Below are 19665 nucleotides of genomic sequence, written 5' to 3'. Positions count from 1 at the left end.
TGGCAGGGTGACACTAGCTCCACCTCTGCTGTGACATCACAGTGTGAGGTGGGACTGGCAGGGTGACACTAGCTCCACCTCTGCTGTGACATCACAGTGTGAGGTGGGACTGGCAGGGCGACTGTCCTCACCAGTTCCACCGAACGTCGAGTTTGTCTGAATGAAGCAAGTGGTCTTTGCCGCACAACAGCCATAAGTGGGACCCACAATGCCACAAGAAAAGTGGCAAATTATCAAAGGAGCACATCTGGAGGCAATTTTCTTTTTCAGTTACTTCAGTCAGCCCAGCCAGGAAGTGTCTAGCATAAAGTTACTGCTGTAACAATCAACATTTATATTCCTCACACCCGGCCCGCACTCCACCACCTCATGTTCGCCTACCCCCGTCCCCCAGGATTTACATCTGGGACACAGGGGAAACTGGTGAGCTGCCTCAGGAGGCCCAAAAGATGTTGCAGCTTGCCGGAATTATTCAGATGAGGCCCGAGGCCCAAAAAGATTTAAACAAATGGTTCCAGGGATGAGGGACTTCAATTACGTGGACAGACTGGAGAAGCTGGGCTTGTTCTCCTAAGAGCAGAGAAGGTTGAGGGCAGATTTGATAGAGATGTTCAAAATCATGAGGGGTCTAAACAGAGTAGATAGAGAGAAACTTTTCCCGTTGGCAGAAAGGTCGAGAACCATTCTATGATTCAATTTCGGACATACCTTCTGGTGCATGCTCCGAGTGCAACGACCATTTTGGATTTAAAATCGGGCCTGAACGAATTTACCCTGAATCTCACTTTCATTAATGACATGCGCAGGTACCTCAGTTCCCTACACCATGCACACAATATACGCGAAACCTAACACATGATGATGCGTTTTAAATAAGAATTAAATGTATCAAGAAAGAGCAGAGATTTTATTTAACTTTAATCTCATGAATTTAAATATCATCATTTGCACCATTACTTTTCAGTCTAAGTGGTGTGGTGAGAAAAATTGTGTAAATCCAGGAAATTCATGATTGCCATTGTCTTGTTGGGGAGGAGGGACTATGGTAATCAACTTTTCACAGTTTTGACGAGGGTATTGGCAGAGCGAGGGAAAAGCCCCAGGAAATTGTGGCGAGGCATGAATATTGGCCTAACTCACTCACACCATAATTTCCTGGGACTTTTGCATTGGGAAACAAACCCAACACCGCAGATGCTCAGATTACACTGGCGCAAGTCTCCTGGAAATTGAGGGCCTCTGTGTTGGGGAACCCAGTAAAACTGTTTTTATATGCTGCAATATATTTAGATATTGTGTTGCCAGTTCAGATTCCTAACGGACAAATTCAAAGTCCCAAAATTGCCTGAACAAACTTCCAGCACAGAGTCTTGCCCAGATAGGTCAGTGCCGAATTCTCCACTTTGGCCAGGAATTCAGCAGTGGTGCAATCCAAGCATGCTGAGCTCCATGCCCAGTTCTCTGATCTGTGCTCCTGTCAAGTTAGACTCTTTAGGCTCATCTGTAACACATTGGAGGACAAATTGAGTATAGCCCCGTTTGGGGCGCCAGCCTCGCCAGGGCGCTAAAAGTAGTGCCCCGAAACTGGAAAGTACTGAAGTACAAAGGGATCTGGGGGTCCTGGTGCACGAAACTCAAAAGGTTAGTATACAGGTGCAGCAAGTGATTAAGAAGGCCAATGGAATGTTGGCTTTCATTGCTAGGGGGATAGAATATAAAAATAGGGAGGTATTGCTTCAGTTGTACAAGGTATTGGTGAGACCGCACCTGGAATACTGCATACAGTTTTGGTGTCCATACTTAAGAAAAGACATACTTGCTCTCGAGTCAGTACAAAGAAGGTTCACTCGGTTAATCCCGGGGATGAGGGGATGGACATATGAGGAGAGGTTGAGTAGATTGGGACTCTACTCATTGGAGTTCAGAAGAATGAGAGGCGATCTTATTGAAACATATAAGATTGTGAAGGGGTTGGATCGGGTGGATGCGGGGAGGATGTTCCCGATGATGGGTGAAACTAGAACTAGGGGGCATAGTCTTAGAATAAGGGGCTGCTCTTTCAAAACTGAGATGAGGAGGAACTAGGTCCATGGAATATGCTGCCCCAAAAAGCTGTAGAAGCTACATCATTACATAAATTTAAAACAGAAATAGACAGTTTCCTAGAAGTAAAGGGAATTAAGGGTTACGGGGAGCGGGCAGGAATTTGGACATGAGTCTAGGTTCGGATCGGTCATGGCGCTGTGGGTAGCGGAGCGGGCCCAGGGGCCGTGTAGCCTGATCCTGCTCCTATTTCATGTGTCTAATTCTGTTAGATTCAGGAGATGGTTCTGTGATAGTAGATTGGCGGTTAGGATCAGATCAGCCATGATCTTATTGAATGGCGGAGCAGGCTCGAGGGGCCGATTGGCCTACTCCTGCTCCTATTTCTTATGTTCTTATGTTCTTAACATTCGCGCCTGCCCACCGGAAATTGAGTTGTTGCACCCCAAAGGGAAGCGCGGCACTACTGGAGGTGCCCCACATCCCTCTTGGGGCACTGCGAGTGAATATCGTGGCGCAACGTACCGCAGCGCCACATGCTGCGGCACATCACGCTGCAGTATTGCAGGCCTTCCTCCCCTGCTTAAAGGGGAGGGGCCTTGTGTAGCACGATCTGGGGCCCAGCTGGGCCCCCGAGGATCGGAAGTGCCGGCAAAAGAGCCCGGCACCAAAGAGAAGTGCCGGGCTCTTGGAACGCAGCCGGCACTCCGCGCGGGGTGGGGGGTACAGGAGGCCGGGGACGGGAGCGCAGGCAGGTTCTGGCAGGCGGCCAGCAACAAAAATGGCCACCCCACACCTCGCCTTTAATTTGCGCTTCCCCGGCCGCAGGTCGGCCCCCCTGAACCGGTCGTACATAGCGTCCAGCTGTATATCGGGGGTACTGCCAAATATCGTCACCGGGGCGTCAGCGGGGCGCTGCGCACACCGATGATGTCATCGGCAGCGGTGCAGCGCTAACGGTTAGCGCCACCACTAATGTCCCGTGAAATTTAGCGGGAGGCGTGGGTAGTGCCGCACCCGGGCGCGAGTTGGCTTGCGACCCACTTAGTGCCCTCTTAAGGCGCTAACGAGTGGTGCAACCAACTGAATTTCTCCCCCATTTTCTGTTAAATACACTACCCTGGTAATTGTGCAATGCAAAATTGGGGTATGTTTCCTAAATGTGTGCTCCCATTGCAGAGCCTGGCCAGATTGTGAAATCTGACCAGGTGAAACTTCATGGGCTGCACATGAGATTTCCTGATACACACTCCTGGGTTATGGCTCTGTGCCAGGAACAGGTTATCACAATATGTTCCATTTATTGTTGAATACTTAATGGCCTGGAATTTGCGGTCAGCGGCGAAACAAATGCGCTCGTCAGTGGCAACGAAAAAAGCTGCCCACAGAGATCTTGCGATATCTGTCGCAGGAGCTTTGCTTTTGCGACACGTAAATGATTTCAGTGCAGTGTAATGGGGATTCCCTAACGCCATCTGACTTTACAACAACAACAGCCAATCACATTGCAGAATTCTCACAGACAAGGAAGCAGGAAATGAGAACCTGATTTTATCCTGACTTTTTAAAAATGTTACAGCGAGCAAAACAAAGATTGGGACTCTCTCATGGGGTTAACGAAGAACCTGAAATATCATGAACAAACTTTAATTTTTTTTTTAAAGTTTCTTAAAAATTGTAGTTCTTATAATGAAGAAAATTAAAATGAGCTTTTTAGGGCCATATCGTTTGTTTAGCAGTCAATATGCTGTTAAAACTCCAGTTGTACCTAACACAACAACGTCTAACATTTAATGTGGTATTTAACAATGATATTACCGCAGAAAAGCCCAAGTGTTTGTCAGTTTCACTGATTACACTGATGGCTATGGGGGGATGGGGGGCCCACAGCGCAGCCAGTATCAGAGCAGTTAATGACTGACCACAACGTCAGGATTTCTGTGTTTAAATCCGCATGCGCTACATCCTAAAGTTGTGGTCAGTTTCAAAGTAGTAGTAATGGAGAACACTGTTAATGTGTCGTTATTACCCACTGCAAATTGCAGTCCATTATGTTCGGGTCAAATTGCTCTGTGCTATTTTAAAGAAGACTTTATTTTAAACAGGCTAATGCCTGTGTTAGAATAGAGAACGTAGGAATTTGATATGAAATAAGAACACAGGGTAATTTCAAGGTTATACAAGCTTAGATTTCTTTGCATTCCAGGGTGGTTCTTGCCACGGAATAATTGCAAGGTAGAGAGCAATACATCACCTTTCAATATGTTTATCCATTCATCTAAATTTTCAAATCCACGCTGGTGGCAAGCAACCTGCCCATGAATTTCAAAGATGCACTGGTGGCAACAGAGGGTGCTTTCCATCAGCAAGGACTCGAGAAATTTAGCTTATTGAATTTGAATTAATAGTGAAATACATTTACCATTATATCCTGTTGTCCAAGTTTCAGCCTCATCGAAATGAGCATCGCCACCAAGGTCTGGTCCAGGACCAAAGGCATGGGCCAGAGTCCCAGAGGGTCCATCAAATGGATTACCATCGTCATGCTCTAGCAAGAAGTATTGAACAAATATGTCAGTAAAGAATAATTGGCAGCTAAGGATGGAAACATCGTAAAAGTTTGTTTGAACATATGAAACAAAATAAAAGATGCTGGAAATACACAGTCGACCAATCAGCAGCTGTAAAAAGACACTGTTCGTGTTTCAGGTTAACCCTTCATCAGACTGAAGGCCTGTTTTATCTCTTAGCCTTCAGACTGATGATGGGTATGCACCTGAAGCATCACAACCTGTCTTTTCTATTTACAGATGCTGACTGGTCTGCAGTGTATTTCCAGCATTTTCTGTTTTTATTTTGGTTTGCCAGCATTTGCAGTTTTTACTGATAATTTTCTTGTTTGAACATACCTCCAGCAGCAAAAGTAATTTCAATGTCTGCCAAGGATGTTGATTTTGTAAATGCCAATGGAGTAACATCACTCCAAATTTTGAAAGCCTGCTTCAAAGCATCGTCCACAACATTCTGCGGTAAGTCACTTGTATATTTATTTATTCTGTGTAGAGACAAAGTCAAACACATCACTGTTCTAAAGCCATAATAAATAATTATGCTGATCGTACGCAGTTGTGTCTGAGATCAATGTCTGTCCTTCAGAAAACACCTCACAGCACCTGCGCCATTCACTTCTACAGAATCATAGAATCATAAAATCATAGAATGGTTACAGCACAGAAGGAGGCCATTCGGCCCATCGAGCCCATGCCGGCTCTCTGCAAGAGCACTTCAGCTAGTCCCACTCCACCGCCCTTTCCCCATAGCCCTGCAATCTTTTTTCCTTCAGGTACTTATCCAATTCCCTTTTGAAGGCTGTGATTGAATCTGCCTCCACCGCCCTTTCAGGCAGTGCATTCCAGATCATAACCACTCGCTGCATAAAACAGTTTTTCCTCATGTCACCTTTGGTTCTTCTGCCAATCACCTTAAATCTGTGTCCTCTGGTTCTCGACCCTTCTGCCAATGGGAATAGTTTCTCTCTATCTACTCTATCTAGGCCCCTCATGATTTTGAACACCTCTATCAAATCTCCTCTCAACCTTCTCTGCTCTAAGGAAAACAAGCCCAACTTCTCCAGTCTATCCACGTAACCGAAGTCCCTCATCCCTGGAACCATACTTATAAATTTTTTCTGTATCCTCTCCAAGGCCTTCACATCCTTTCTAAAGTGCAGTGCCCAGAATTGGACACAATACTCCCGTTGAGGCCGAACTATTGTTTTAAAACTGTTCAACATAACTTCCTTGCTTTTGTATGCCTCTATTTATGAAGCCCAAGATCCCGTAAGCTTTTTTAACTGCTTTCTCAACCCGCCCTGCCACCTTCAACGATTTGTGCACATATACCCCAGGTCTCTCTGTTCCTGCTCCCCCTTTAGAATTGTACCCTTTAGTTTATTTTGCATCTCCTCGTTCTTCCTACCAAAATGCATCACTTCGCACTTTTCTGTGTAAAATTTCATCTGCCACATGTCTGCCCATTCCACCAGCCTGTCTATGTCCACTTGAAGTCTATCACTATCCTCACTGTTCACTATACTTCCAAATTTTGTGTCATCTGCAAACATTAGCATCCAATCAGGGGGTTCAGCTGGCGAGTTGCAGGGGGAGCACTATGTGAGTCACTGAGCAAGAATGAGCAAGAATGTTGACAGGAGAACGAGCTCCAAGTTTCCTTCAAATGCTGAGCCCGGGGATTTAGATCTCAAAGGGCCTGCCTACAAATTCAGTTTGGAAGCTCAGCACAAGCATTTTATAAATTCATTTGAGAGTGTGCCAAGCGTTGTGAAAGGTTTGGGGGCATCTATGGAGGAAACCACAGTCTGCATCCGTACAGTGCTGCACGGCTGTCTGACTGAGCTGCAGACCACTATGCAGATCATGGTCTTCTACAGCAGACCCTCTCGGCCAAGGTCCTAAACACAGACAAAGCTTCCTTCAGGGGTATGGTGGCCCAGTGGTTATGGTACTACTTGAAACCCAGAGGTTGTGAGTTCAAATCACTCCATGGCAAGTTGTGAAATTAAATTCAATAAATCTGATCATTTTTGGGCTAGCATCAGAAAATGACAATGAAAGCTGCTGGATTGCAGTAAAATCCCAATAGGTTCACTAATGTTCTTCACCACTACCCACAATGGCCTACATGTGATTGCAATCTCACACTATATGATAGACTCTTATTGCCCTGTGGCAACTAGTGATGGGCAACAAATATCACCTTTTTAATGTCACCCACCAAGAATCAAAGATTATACAGACCTCCTTGGACATGTCTGGCTATAATTATCTTGGACTGTATATTGAGGGGAGGGAGGCAGGGAAAGGTTGGCTAAATCTTGAGCACCTAAGGTGGAAATGAACTTGGTGTGTATGTCTTTTCTGATCCTCCTCTTTCTCCTCCAGAACCAGTGGGAAGAGTGGTTTGCCTGGTGAGATAGACATGCATACCACTGTGGTTCTGGACATTTAGAGTGCCTTTGTCAAACACTCTCAGATTGGAGATCAGGTGCAGCTTCAAAAAATTTGTATCCCATAAAAAAGCACAAAAGCTGTAAATTTGCTTTATTACTTTGTAGAAACTTTATTCCAACACCTAACAAGAAGACCGCCTCTTAGAGGACTCAAATGGCTATATTGCCATATAGACCAGTGGCCTTTTATAAGGGCGATAAGCAACTGGAATACAGTTCTCAAGGCTTTGGTTGCATTGAAACCATCGGTTATTTTACATAATTTTCTGGGTCTTAACGAGCCTGCCCATGCCAAGTGTGCAGGCACTCAGTGCCACATGTTCTACCCAGCTGCAGAAGAGTGTGCTAAGTGGAACGGACACTGTGGTGTATGTAACCTGTTCCACCTAAAGAGAACTACCTTAAGAGATGTACTACTTTCTCTTGGCTGCTGTATACTGTAATACTGTAATACCGGGGTGACCAACATATAAGTGTTGTGCAAGGATTTGCTGGGCAGTTCAGCCCTGACCTTCGAATAGTAAAGACCTGTTAAAAGTTATTCTTGTTGTCTGTGTCCAGTGATTGATCCTAAACCTAACTGGAACATACAGACTCAACAGTGGCGACGAGTCCGATCTTACCCTGCGGCAAAATTACATCCAAGGCAGCTTCGTCCTCAAAACGGGCGTCGAGAAGAGGCATCCGCCCTCATCATCCTGCTGAGCACCATCGCACGGGAGGCATCAAGAACCCGGGTTAAAAAGAAAAAGAATTCTGACCACTAAGCCCTCCATCAGCGACAGGCAGTGTTCATCCCTTCTACCACGGTGGTGGGTAAGCTAATCAGCGACACGAGCAGAAAGTCGGCCGCGTTGACTGTGGAGCAGGGGAGGGAAAACGGAGGAATAAGGGCGGAGAGCTCGACCACGGCCGGTAGAAAGGGCCGGGCTGCAATCAAGACCAAGAGGCGCAGCGACTGGGGCAGCTTAAGGCTCGAGAGCCGCGGAGAATTCAAACGCAGCCGGTGTAAAGGACCGGGCTGCAAGCGGGGCTGCAAGGCAAAGCAGCATTGGGGAGTGAGAACCGCTGGGGAGGCGAGAACGGCAGCAGCAAGGCAATCGCCATTGCAGCCAGCGGGGGAAGAAGGCAAACGCGGGAATCCGCCATTGTAGTCGGCGGGGGAAGAAGACGAGCGTGGGAAAGACCGCCAAGCGCGGGAAGCCGCCATTTTAGTAGGCGGGGGAAGAAGACAAGCGCGGGAAGCCGCCATTTAAAAAAAAAAAAAAATGTTTAGCTTGCAAGGATGCCTAAACATGGGAGCATTAATACCTTTGATAGTGATGTCGAAGATTGGACCACGTATGTAGAACGCATGGAAGTTTATTGTAAAGCAAATAAGGTACCAGATGATGAGAAAGCATTAACCTTATTAAGCTCAATGGGGGCGAAGACATACGGGCTATTGAAGCACCTTCTATCACCAATTAAACCGGCGGATCAGACCTTCGCGAATATTGTTACTGTCCTGAAAAATCATTTAAACCCCACGCCGCTGATGATAGCAGAACGATTTAAATTTTACAGAAGAACGCAGTTGAAAGACGAAAGCAACGCTCAATTTTTAATTGAACTACGTAAGCTATCGAAGTACTGTCAGTTTGGGACAGGGCTAGCAGATGCGCTGAGAGATAAATTTGTGTGTGGATTGTTAAAAGAAGGAACACAAAAGCGACTGCTTGAAGAGAATGATCTTACGCTTGATAAAGCTGTCACTATTGCAGCATCGCAAGAAGCCGCAGCAAGAGGCACTGCGGAAATGCAGCTACGGTCACTGGAACTCTGTACCAATCAAATGGTCTTGAGTACAGTAAAATGTTATCATTGTGGAAAGACAACACATGATCAGAACCAGTGCTGGTTCAAAAATCAGGAATGCAGAAAATGTGGCAGGCTTGGTCACATAGCTAAAGTATGCCGGTCAGGAAAGAAGACCAGCAACAAAAAGTCACCGCAAGAAAAGTACAAAAAGGTACACAAGGTGACAGAGAACAGTTCGAACGAACAGAAGTCAGATTCAGACACCAGCAGTAATGAACTGGGTAGTCTAAGAGTACACAATGTTGGTAAGGAAGCAGACCTCCAAACAATTTGGGTCACACTTCAGATAGCAGGAGTCCAAGTGAAGATGGAATTGGACACTGGATCGGCATTGACGGTCATGAATAAGAAAGATTACAAAAGGTTATTCCCACATATTCCCCTACGGGATACGGAGATTGTATTGAAAACATACACGGGGCAAAGAGTATACCCCATCGGGAAGATAGAGGTAAAGGTGGTCCACAAGGGCAAAGAAAGCCGAGGAATGGACTTATATGTGCTACCTGAGGGAAGTCCACCACTACTGGGACGGGAGTGGATTAGGAAAATAAATATGGACTGGCATTCCTTAAAAGCACTAACGGTAGATTCCAGTACAAAAGATGTCAAACCTAAACGATTGTCCAGAATATTGGACGATGCTAAAGAAGTGTTCCAACAAGGACTGGGAACACTGAGAGGAATTACGGCAAACATCAAGATTGAAGAACATGCAAACCCGAAATTTTTCAAAGCCAGACCGGTACCTTATGCAATACGACCTGCTGTGGAAGCTGAGCTGAAAGGGCTAGAACGTTCAGGAGTACTGTCTAAGGTAGACTGGAGTGAGTGGGCCACGCCCATTGTCCCAGTCATGAAGCGTTCATCGAGCAACAAGCCGGGGGAACCGGGGAAGGTTCGCATCTGTGGTGATTACAAGATCACTGTTAATCCGATGCTTCACATGGTGCAGTATCCGCTTCCACGGATTGAGGATATCTTCGCTTCCTTGTCTGGCGGGAAACACTTCACCAAGATAGACCTGGCGCAGGCGTACTTACAGATGGAAGTTGAGGAAGAGTCACGCCAGTATCTCACGATCAACACGCATAGAGGCTTGTACCGGTATAATAGACTGGTTTTTGGAGTGGCATCGGCTCCAGCAATTTGGCAGAGGGCCATGGAGCAGGTATTACAGGGAATTCCAGGTACACAATGTTACCTGGACGATATTCTGATTACAGGAGATGATGACGAGGAACACCTTGCAAACTTAGAACTGGTGCTCACCAGATTGAAAAAATATGGTCTTCGAGTTAATCGCCAGAAATGTGAATTCTTTCAGAAGCGGATCTCGTACTGTGGTCATGTCATTGACCAGGAGGGGCTTCATAAGTCTCCTGACAAGATTGAAGCTGTTGTGAAGGCTCCCGCTCCGGATAATGTATCCCAATTGAGGTCATTTCTAGGGTTGATTAACTATTACCATAAGTTTCTGCCAAATTTATCCACGGTGCTGCACCCGCTGAACGCTCTTTTGCAGAAGGGAGTACCATGGAAGTGGAGCGAGGACTGTAAGAGGGCCTTTCGCGAAAGCAAGGCATTGATCACCTCAGAGGAAGTGTTGGCTCACTTCAACCCAACGCTGCCTATTCGTTTGGCTTGTGATGCTTCTCCATATGGTATTGGGGCAGTACTCTCACAGAAGTTGCCAAATGGCCAGGAGAGGCCAGTTGCGTTCACATCCAGATCATTGACCTCCGCTGAGCGCAATTATGCTCAGATAGATAGGGAGGCTCTCAGCCTTGTGTGGGGAGTAAAGAAGTTTAATCATTACCTGCAGGGCCAAAAGTTTACGCTTCTGACAGACCACCAGCCGTTGGTATCCATTTTTAACCCTAAGAAGGGTGTTTCGGTGATGACAGCACAGAGACTCCAGAGATGGTCCCTTTTCCTAGGGGCACATCAATATCAGATAGAATTCAAAGGTACAAAGCAGCATGGTAATTCTGATGGGCTGTCGCGCCTGCCACTACCTACAGAGGAGGAGGCACCGACGGTTGACCCTGTTGAGTTATTTCACTCGACCATCATCGAATGTTTACCAGTCACCAATGCAAGTATTGAAAGAGAAACCAGGAACGACCCGACACTGTCCAGGGTCTACGAAGTGACAGTGAAGGGATGGCCAGCACATGGTGATCCACTGTTACCGGCATTCTCAGCAAGACGAGAACAGCTGTCCGTCTGTCAAGGAACATTGATGTATGGAACAAGGGTGATTATTCCTCCTAAGTTAAGAGAGAGAGTTCTAAAGGAACTGCATGAAGGTCATCTGGGGGGAGTCAAGATGAAAAGCCTTGCTAGGGCTTATGTGTGGTGGCCGGGTATCGACCAACAGATAGAGGAGCTGACGAAAAGCTGCTCAGGGTGCCAAAAAGTGCAAAATGCACCTCCGATTGCACCGCTGCATCCATGGGAATGGCCTTCAACCCCATGGCAACGTGTACATATTGACTTTGCTGGTCCTTTCATGGACTCCATGTTTTTAATTGCGGTGGACGCACATTCTAAATGGCCAGAAGTGATTAAGATGACTACCACTACCTCGGAAAAGACGATCGCGGTGTTAAGAACGATATTTGCGAGAAATGGATTGCCAGAACAAATATGTTCAGGCAACGGACCGCAGTTCGTGTCAGAAGAATTCCAGGGATTCATGAAGAAGAATGGGGTGAAACATTATAGCTCTGCCCCATATCATCCGGCTACAAATGGGTTGGCCGAGAGATTTGTACAAACGTTTAAAAAAGCAATAAAGGCCATGAGCGAAGATCAGATTCCACTACAACACAAGGTGGACAAATTCCTACTGGCATATCGAAACGCCACTCATGCAGTGACAAACCAAAGTCCTGCCATGATGTTCTACAACAGGAGGTTGCGGTCCAGGTTGGACTTGTTAAAACCAAATGTGCGGAGGGAAGTTGAAAACAAACAGTTCCAGCATATAAATAACAAGACCACTCGGAGTTTCGAAATAGGACAACCAGTGTTAGCCCGGGACTATAAAAACGAGAAATGGCAATCTGGAACAATTCGGGCCAGACAAGGACCCCTGATGTACACGGTAGATATTGGTGAAAATGTAATACGGCGCCATGCTGACCAACTGGTAGAATCGAGAACAAGGGTCGAACCCATGGTTACGGCAGAGACAACCGTGAAAGAAGTTAGTGAACCTGAAGCATCTACCTCAGAAGTGAATGTACCTGATGATGATGTCCAATCCATAAGAGACCAACTAGATGAGTCACCCCAGCAACGAGAATCAGAGACCCCTGAAAGGCGTTATCCAACTCGAATCAGGAGGCCTCCTCAGAGACTGAATCTTTGAACTGTTTTGCATGAAGTTGTATATTTATATGTTATTATGTTATGTTAAATGGGGATATAACTGTTAAGCTAAAAAGGGAGGATTGTGGTGTATGTAACCTGTTCCACCTTAAGAGAACTACCTTAAGAGATGTACTACTTTCTCTTGGCTGCTGTATACTGTAATACTGTAATACTGGTGGTGACCACACCGGTATATAAGTGTTGTGCAAGGATTTGCTGGGCAGTTCAGCCCTGACCTTCGAATAGTAAAGACCTGTTAAAAGTTACTCTTGTTGCCTGTGTCCAGTGATTGATCCTAAACCTAACTGGAACATACAGACTCAACAGACACAGAGTAAGTCTAGTGCCTAAGTGATGGATAGGCTGCGTCATTTGTGCCTCATGTACTTGCTACTGAGACCAATCCTCGCAAAATTGACCAGTGTTACTGAATGAACAGGGCATGTCACATGACAAGAACCATACCTGTAGGTGAGATCATTCTTTCCAAACTTGGGTCCATCTGGAAACAAGTTGAAGTCTTTGGGATCAACTACTCCACATCGAGGAGGATTAGCAATTTCCACTGTTCCATTGACCAGGCTTGCAGTTATTTTCATATTATAGACTTTCTGTGTTCCCTAGAAGCAAGAAAAGGGTTTATTTTCCAGAGTGATTATTTACACGGCGTTTTCTGCCTCCCTCTGCACATGCTGGCCTGTTTGTACCGCGCTGTGCGCACTCGGATAGACAAGGAAGCCGGAAGTGGGGCCGACCTCAGCCTGAGGCCTTTGGGTCCCCTTTCAAAAATCAGTGACTATACCAAAGGAGCCTTCAGGACTTTTGTCTGGAATGTCGCTCTGAGTATCTACACAAACACTTTTGCCGCTGAGAGAGAGAGAGAGAGAGACTGTGGGGGGAGGAGAGAGAGACTGTGGGGGGAGGAGAGAGAGAGAGACTGTGGGGGGAGGAGAGAGAGACTGTGGGGGGAGGCGAGAGAGAGACTGTGGGAGGAGGAGAGAGAGAGAGAGACTGTGGGGGGAGGAGAGAGAGACTGTGGGAGGAGGAGAGAGAGAGACTGTGGGAGGAGGAGAGAGAGAGACTGTGGGGGGAGGAGAGAGAGACTGTGGGGGGAGGAGAGGGAGAGACTGTGGGGGGAGGAGAGAGAGAGAGACTGTGGGGGGGAGGAGAGAGAGAGAGACTGTGGGGGGAGGAGAGGGAGAGACTGTGAGGGGAGAGAGACTGGGGAGGGGGAGAGAGCGAGAAGGGGGAAGAGAGACAGAAAGTGGGGAGAGAGAGTGAGACTGGGGGGAGGAGAGAGAGACAAAGTGGGGAGAGAGAGAGAGAAACTGGATAAGAGAGGGAGAGAGAGACTGGGGAGAGAGAGACACTGGGGAGGGAGAGGGGGGGCTGGGGGAGGGAGAGAGAGACAAAGGAAGAGAGCGAAAGAGTGAGGGAGAGAGAGAGATACTGGGGTAGAGAGAGACTGAGACTCGGGGGAGAGAGAGACGGGGGAGAGAGGGGGAGACTGGGAGAGAGGGGGAGACTGGGAGACTGGGAGAGAGGGGGAGACTGGGAGAGAGGGGGAGACTGGGAGAGAGGGGGAGACGGGGAGAGAGAGACGGGGAGAGAGAGAGAGAGAGACGGGGAGAGAGAGAGAGACGGGGAGAGAGAGAGAGACGGGGGGAGAGAGAGAGAGACGGGGGAGAGAGAGAGAGACGGGGAGAGAGACGGGGAGAGAGAGAGAGAGACGGGGAGAGAGAGAGAGACGGGGGAGAGAGAGAGAGAGTCGGGGGAGAGAGAGAAAGTGACTGGGGGAGCGAGAGAGAGAGAGAGAGAGACTGAGGGTGAGAGAGAGAGACTGGGGAAGGAGCAAGAGAGACTGGGGGAGGAAGAAAGTGAGAGAGTCCGAGGAAGAGAGCGAGACAGAGAGAAACTGGGGTGAGAGAGAGAGAGACGGGGAGAGAGAGAAAGAGACTGGGGGGGAGAGAGAGATGGGGGGGAGAGAGAGATGGGGGGGAGAGAGAGATGGGGGAGAGAGAGAGAGAGACTGGGGAGAGAGAGAAAGAGACCAGGGGAGAGAGACGGGGGGGAGAGAGAGAGGAGACTGGGGGGAGAGAGAGAGACGGGGAGAGAGCGAAGAGAGAGAGTGGGGCGACAGGATTGAGAGAGAGTGAGGGGGGAGAGAGAGGGGCAAGTGAGATAGTGGAGAGAGGAGAGACTGGGAAGAGAGAGAGATGGAGACAGCGGGGGGAGGGAGAGATTGGAGGAGAGAGAGAGTGGGGGGAGAGAGAGGATGAGAGAGAGACTGGGGAAGAGAGGGATAGACTGGGGAGAGAGTGAGAGAGAAAGTGGGGAGAGAGAGAGATTGGGGGGAGATTGAGAGTGGGGCTGGGGGAGAGAGAGTGGGTGAAAGAGAGAGCGAGACCGGGGTGAGAGACAGAGTGGGGAAGAGAGAGAGAGACTGGGGGGAGGGAGAGAGAGACTGAGGGGGGGAGAGAGAGACTGGAGGGGGGGAGAGAGAGACTGAGGGGAGAGAGAGACTGAGGGGGGAGAGAGAGAGACTGAGGGGGGGAGAGAGAGAGATTGGGGGAGAGGAGAGGAACTGGGAAGAGGGAGATGGAGAAACTGGAAGAGAGAGAGGGAGAAACTGGGAAGCAGAGAGAGGGAGAGACTGGGAAGTGAAGAGAGCGAGACTGGGGAAGAGAGCGAGAGACTGGGAAAGAGAGCGAGAGAGAGAGGTGGGGGTGAGAGAGAGAGTGGTTGTTGAGAGTGAGCGAGAATAGGGGGGTGAGAGAGAGAGTGGGAGGAGACAGAGTGGCGTCTGGGGGGGGAGAGAGAACCTAACGGGGGGAGAGAGAGAGGGAAAGACTGGGGTACAGAGAGAGGGAGAGACTGGGCAAGAAAGAGAGGGAGAGGACGGGGAAGAGAGAGAGAGGAAAGACTGGGGGTTGAGATGGAGAGAGAAAGAGAGAGAGAGAGATGGGAGAGAGAGAGAGAGATGGGAGAGAGAGAGAGAGAGAGGGGGGAGAGAGAGAGTGAGGAGCGAGAGAGAGAAAGAGAGAGTGAGGGGGTGAGAGAAAGAGAGAGAGAGTGGGGAGAGAGAGAGAGAGGGAGAGAGAGAGAGAGAGTGGGGCGAGAGAGCGAGTGGGGGGAGAGAGAGTGAGTGGGGAGAGAGAGTGGGGAGAGAGAGAGTGGGGAGAGAGAGAGAGTGGGGAGAGAGAGAGTGGGGAGAGAGAGAGAGGAGAGAGATTGGGGAGAGAGAGAGGGACAGTGGGGAGAGGGACAGTGGGGAGTGAGAGAGAGAGGGAGTGGGGAGAGAGAGATTGGAGAGAGAGAGAGAGAGGGAGTGGGGGAGAGAGAGAGAGTGGCGTGAGAGAGAGAGAAAGCGAGGAGAGCGAGAGTGGGTGGTGGGAGGGAGTGGGGGAGAGTGATTGGGAATAGAGAGGGGGAGAAACTAGGGTAGATAGAGCGAGACTGGGGAAGAGAGACAGAGAGAGCAGTGGAGAGAGAGTGGGGAGAGAGGGTGAGAGAGACTCGGGGTGAGAGACAGAGATGGAGAGAGAGATAGTGAGAGAGTGGGGAGTGAGAGAGAGAGAGTGGGGAGAGATCAAGTGGGGGAGAGAGAGTGACGGGGAGAGAGAGAGCGGGGAGAGAGAGGGTGACTGGGGGAGAGAGAGTGACTGGGGGAGAGAGAGTGACTGGGGAAGAGAGAACGTGAGGGGGAGAGAGCGTGAGGGGGAGAGAGTGAGTGGGGGGAGAGAGTGAGTGGGGGGGAGAGAGTGAGTGGGGGGGAGAGAGTGAGTGAGGGGGGAGAGAGTGAGTGAGGGGGTGAGTGAGCGAGGGGTGAGTGAGTGAGGGGGAGAGAGAGAGAGTGAGGGGGGAGAGTGAGAGTGAGGGGAGAGAGAGACTGAGGGGATGGAGAGAGAGAGAGACTGAGGGATGGAGCGAGACAGGGCGAGAGAGAGACTGAGGGGGGAGAGAGAGGGACTGAGGGGGGCAGGGAGAGAGATGGGGGAGAGAGAGACTGGGGGGAGAGAGAGAGACGGGGGGAGAGAGAGAGACTGAGGGGGAGAGAGAGACTGAGGGGGGAGAGAGAGACTGAGGGGATGGAGAGAGAGACTGAGGGGGGAGAGAGAGAGACTGAGGGGGAGAGAGAGAGACTGAGCGGGGAGAGAGAGAGACTGAGGGGGGAGAGGGAGAGACTGAGGGGGAGAGAGAGAGACTGAGGGGGCGAGAGAGAGACTGAGGGGGGGGAGAGAGAGAGACTGAGGGAAGAGAGAGAGAGACTGAGGGGGGAGAGAGGGAGACTGAAGGAAGAGAGAGAGAGAGAGACTGAGGGGGGAGAGAGAGAGACTGAGGGAGGAGAGAGAGAGACTGAGGGAAGAGAGAGGGAGACTGAGGGGGGAGAGAGAGAGACTGAGGGGGGAGAGAGAGAGACTGAGGGAAGAGAGAGAGAGAGAGACTGAGGGGGGAGAGAGAGAGACTGAGGGGGAGAGAGAGAGACTGAGGGGGGAGAGGGAGAGAGGCTGAGGGGCGAGAGAGAGAGACTGAGGGGGAGAGAGAGAGAGACTGAGGGGGGAGAGAGAGAGAGACTGAGTCGGAGAGAGAGAGACTGAGGGGGGAGAGAGAGAGAGAGACTGAGGGGGGAGAGAGAGAGACTGAGGGGGGAGAGAGAGAGACTGAGGGGGGAGAGAGAGAGACTGAGGGAAGAGAGAGGGAGACTGAGGGGGGAGAGAGAGAGACTGAGGGGGGAGAGAGAGAGAGAGACTGAGGGGGGAGAGAGAGAGAGACTGAGGGGGAGAGAGAGAGACTGAGGGGGGGGAGAGAGAGAGACTGAGGGGAGAGAGAGAGAGACTGAGGGGGGAGAGGGAGAGAGACTCAGGGGGGAGAGAGAGAGACTGAGGGGAGAGGGAGAGAGACTGAGGGGGGAGAGAGAGAGAGACTGAGGGGGGAGAGAGAGAGACTGAGGGGGGAGAGAGAGAGAGACTGAGGGGGGAGAGACAGAGACTGAGGGGGGAGAGAGAGAGACTGAGGGGGGAGAGAGAGAGATTGAGGGGGGAGAGAGAGAGACTGAGGGGGGAGAGAGAGAGAGACTGAGGGGGAGAGAGAGAGACTGAGGGGGGAGAGAGAGAGAGACTGAGGGGGGAGAGAGAGAGAGACTGAGGGGGGAGAGAGAGAGAGACTGAGGGGGGAGAGAGAGAGAGACTGAGGGGGGAGAGAGAGAGAGACTGAGGGGGGAGAGAGAGAGACTGAGGGGGGAGAGAGAGAGAGACTGAGGGGGGAGAGAGAGAGACTGAGGGGGGAGAGAGAGAGAGACTGAGGGGGGAGAGAGAGAGAGACTGAGGGGGGAGAGAGAGAGACTGAGGGGGGAGAGAGAGAGACTGAGGGGGGAGAAACATAGAAACATAGAAGATAGGAGCAGGAGTAGGCCATTCGGCCCTTCGAGCCTGCTCTGCCATTCAATGAGATCATGGCTGATCATCCAAATTCAGTACCCTGTCCCTGCCTTCTCCCCATATCCCTTGATCCCTTTAGCCTTAAGAAATATATCCAACTCTTTCTTGAATATATTTAATGAACTGGCCTCCACCACTCTCTGTGGCAGAGAATTCCACAGGTTCACCACTCTCTGGGTGAAGAAAGTCCTCCTCATTTCAGTCCTAAATGGCTTACCCCTTATCCTTAGACTATGACCTCTGGTCCTGGTCTCCCCGGCCATCAGAAACATCCTTCCTGCATCTAGTCTGTCCAGGCCTGACAGAATTTTATAGGTTTCGATGAGATCCCCTCTCAATCTTCTAAACTCCAGTGAGTATAAGCCCAATCGACACAATCTTTCCTCATACGTCATTCCTGCCATCCCAGGTATCAGCCTGGTGAATCTTCGCTGCACTCCTTCCAAGGCAAGAAGGTCCTTCCTCAGATAAGGCGACCAAAACTGCACACAATACTCAAGGTGCAGTCTCACCAAGGCCCTGTACAACTGTAGCAAGACATCCTTGTTCCTGCACTCGAACCCTCTTGCTACGAAGGCCAACATGCCATTATCCTTCTTAACCGCCTGCTGCACCTGTATGCTTACCTTCAGCGACTGGTGCACAAGAACACCCAGGTCTCTTTGCACTTCACCTTCTCCCAATCTATTGCCATTCAAATAATAATTTGCCTTCCTGTTTTTGCCACCAAAGTGGATAACCTCACATTTAGCCACATTATAGTGCATTTGCCATGTTTCTACCCAATCACCCAACCTGTCCAAATTGTACTGGAGTTTCACGACATCCTCCTCACAGCATACTCTCCCACCCAGCTTTGTGTCGTCTGCAAATTTGGAGATATTACATTCAATTCCCTCGTCCAGATCATTAATATATATTGTGAACAGCTGGGGTCCTAGGACCGATCCTTGCGGTACCCCACTAGTCACTGCCTGCCACTCGGAAAACGACCCGTTTATTCCAACTCTTTGCTTTCTGTCCGCCAACCAGTTCTCTATCCAAGTCAATACATTACCACGAATCCCATGTGCCTTAAATTTGCACGCTAATCTCTTATGTGGGACCTTATCGAAAGCCTTCTGAAAGCCCAAATACACCACACCCACTGGTTCCCCCTTATCTATTTTACCAGTTACATCCTCAAAAAATTCCAGTAGATTAGTCAAGAATGATTTACCTTTTGTAAATCCATGTTGACTTTGTCCGATCCTGTCACTGCTTTCCTAGTACTCTGCTATTACATCTTTTATAATGGACTCTAACATTTTCCCCACTACCAATGTTAGGCTTACCGGTCTAAAGTTCCCCGCTTTTTCTCTACCACCTTTTTTGAATAGTGGGGTAACATTAGCTACCCTCCAATCCATGGGTACTGTTCCAGAGTCTATCAAGTTCTGGAAGATGACCAGCAATGCATCTACTATTTCTAGGCCACTTCCTTAAGTACCCTGGGATGTAGATTATCAGGGCCTGGGGATGTAGATTATCAGGGCCTGGGGATGTATCGGCCTTCAGTCCCATTAATTTTCCTAACACCATTTCCCTACACATACTGATTTCTTTCAGTTCCACCCTTTCATCAGACCCTATGTTCCCCGGAATCTCTGGGAGGTTATTTGTGTCCTCCTTTGTGAAGACAGAACCAAAATATGTATTTAGTTGTTCTGCCATTTCTTTGTTCCCCATTATAAATTCCCCTGATTCTGACTGCAAGGGACCTACGCTTGACTTCACCAATCTTTTCTCTTCACATATCTATAAAAGCTTTTACAGTCAGTTTTTATGTTCCCTGCAAGCTTACTCTCATATTCTATTTTCCCTTTCTTAATTAATCCCTTTGTCCTCCTTTGTTGAATCCTAAACTGCTCCCAA

Source organism: Somniosus microcephalus, chromosome 10, assembly GCF_052327205.1.
Source record: "Somniosus microcephalus isolate GS21.2 chromosome 10, FLI_Smic_1.0, whole genome shotgun sequence".
NCBI lineage: Eukaryota > Metazoa > Chordata > Chondrichthyes > Squaliformes > Somniosidae > Somniosus > Somniosus microcephalus.
This window is presented reverse-complemented; position numbering follows the sequence as displayed.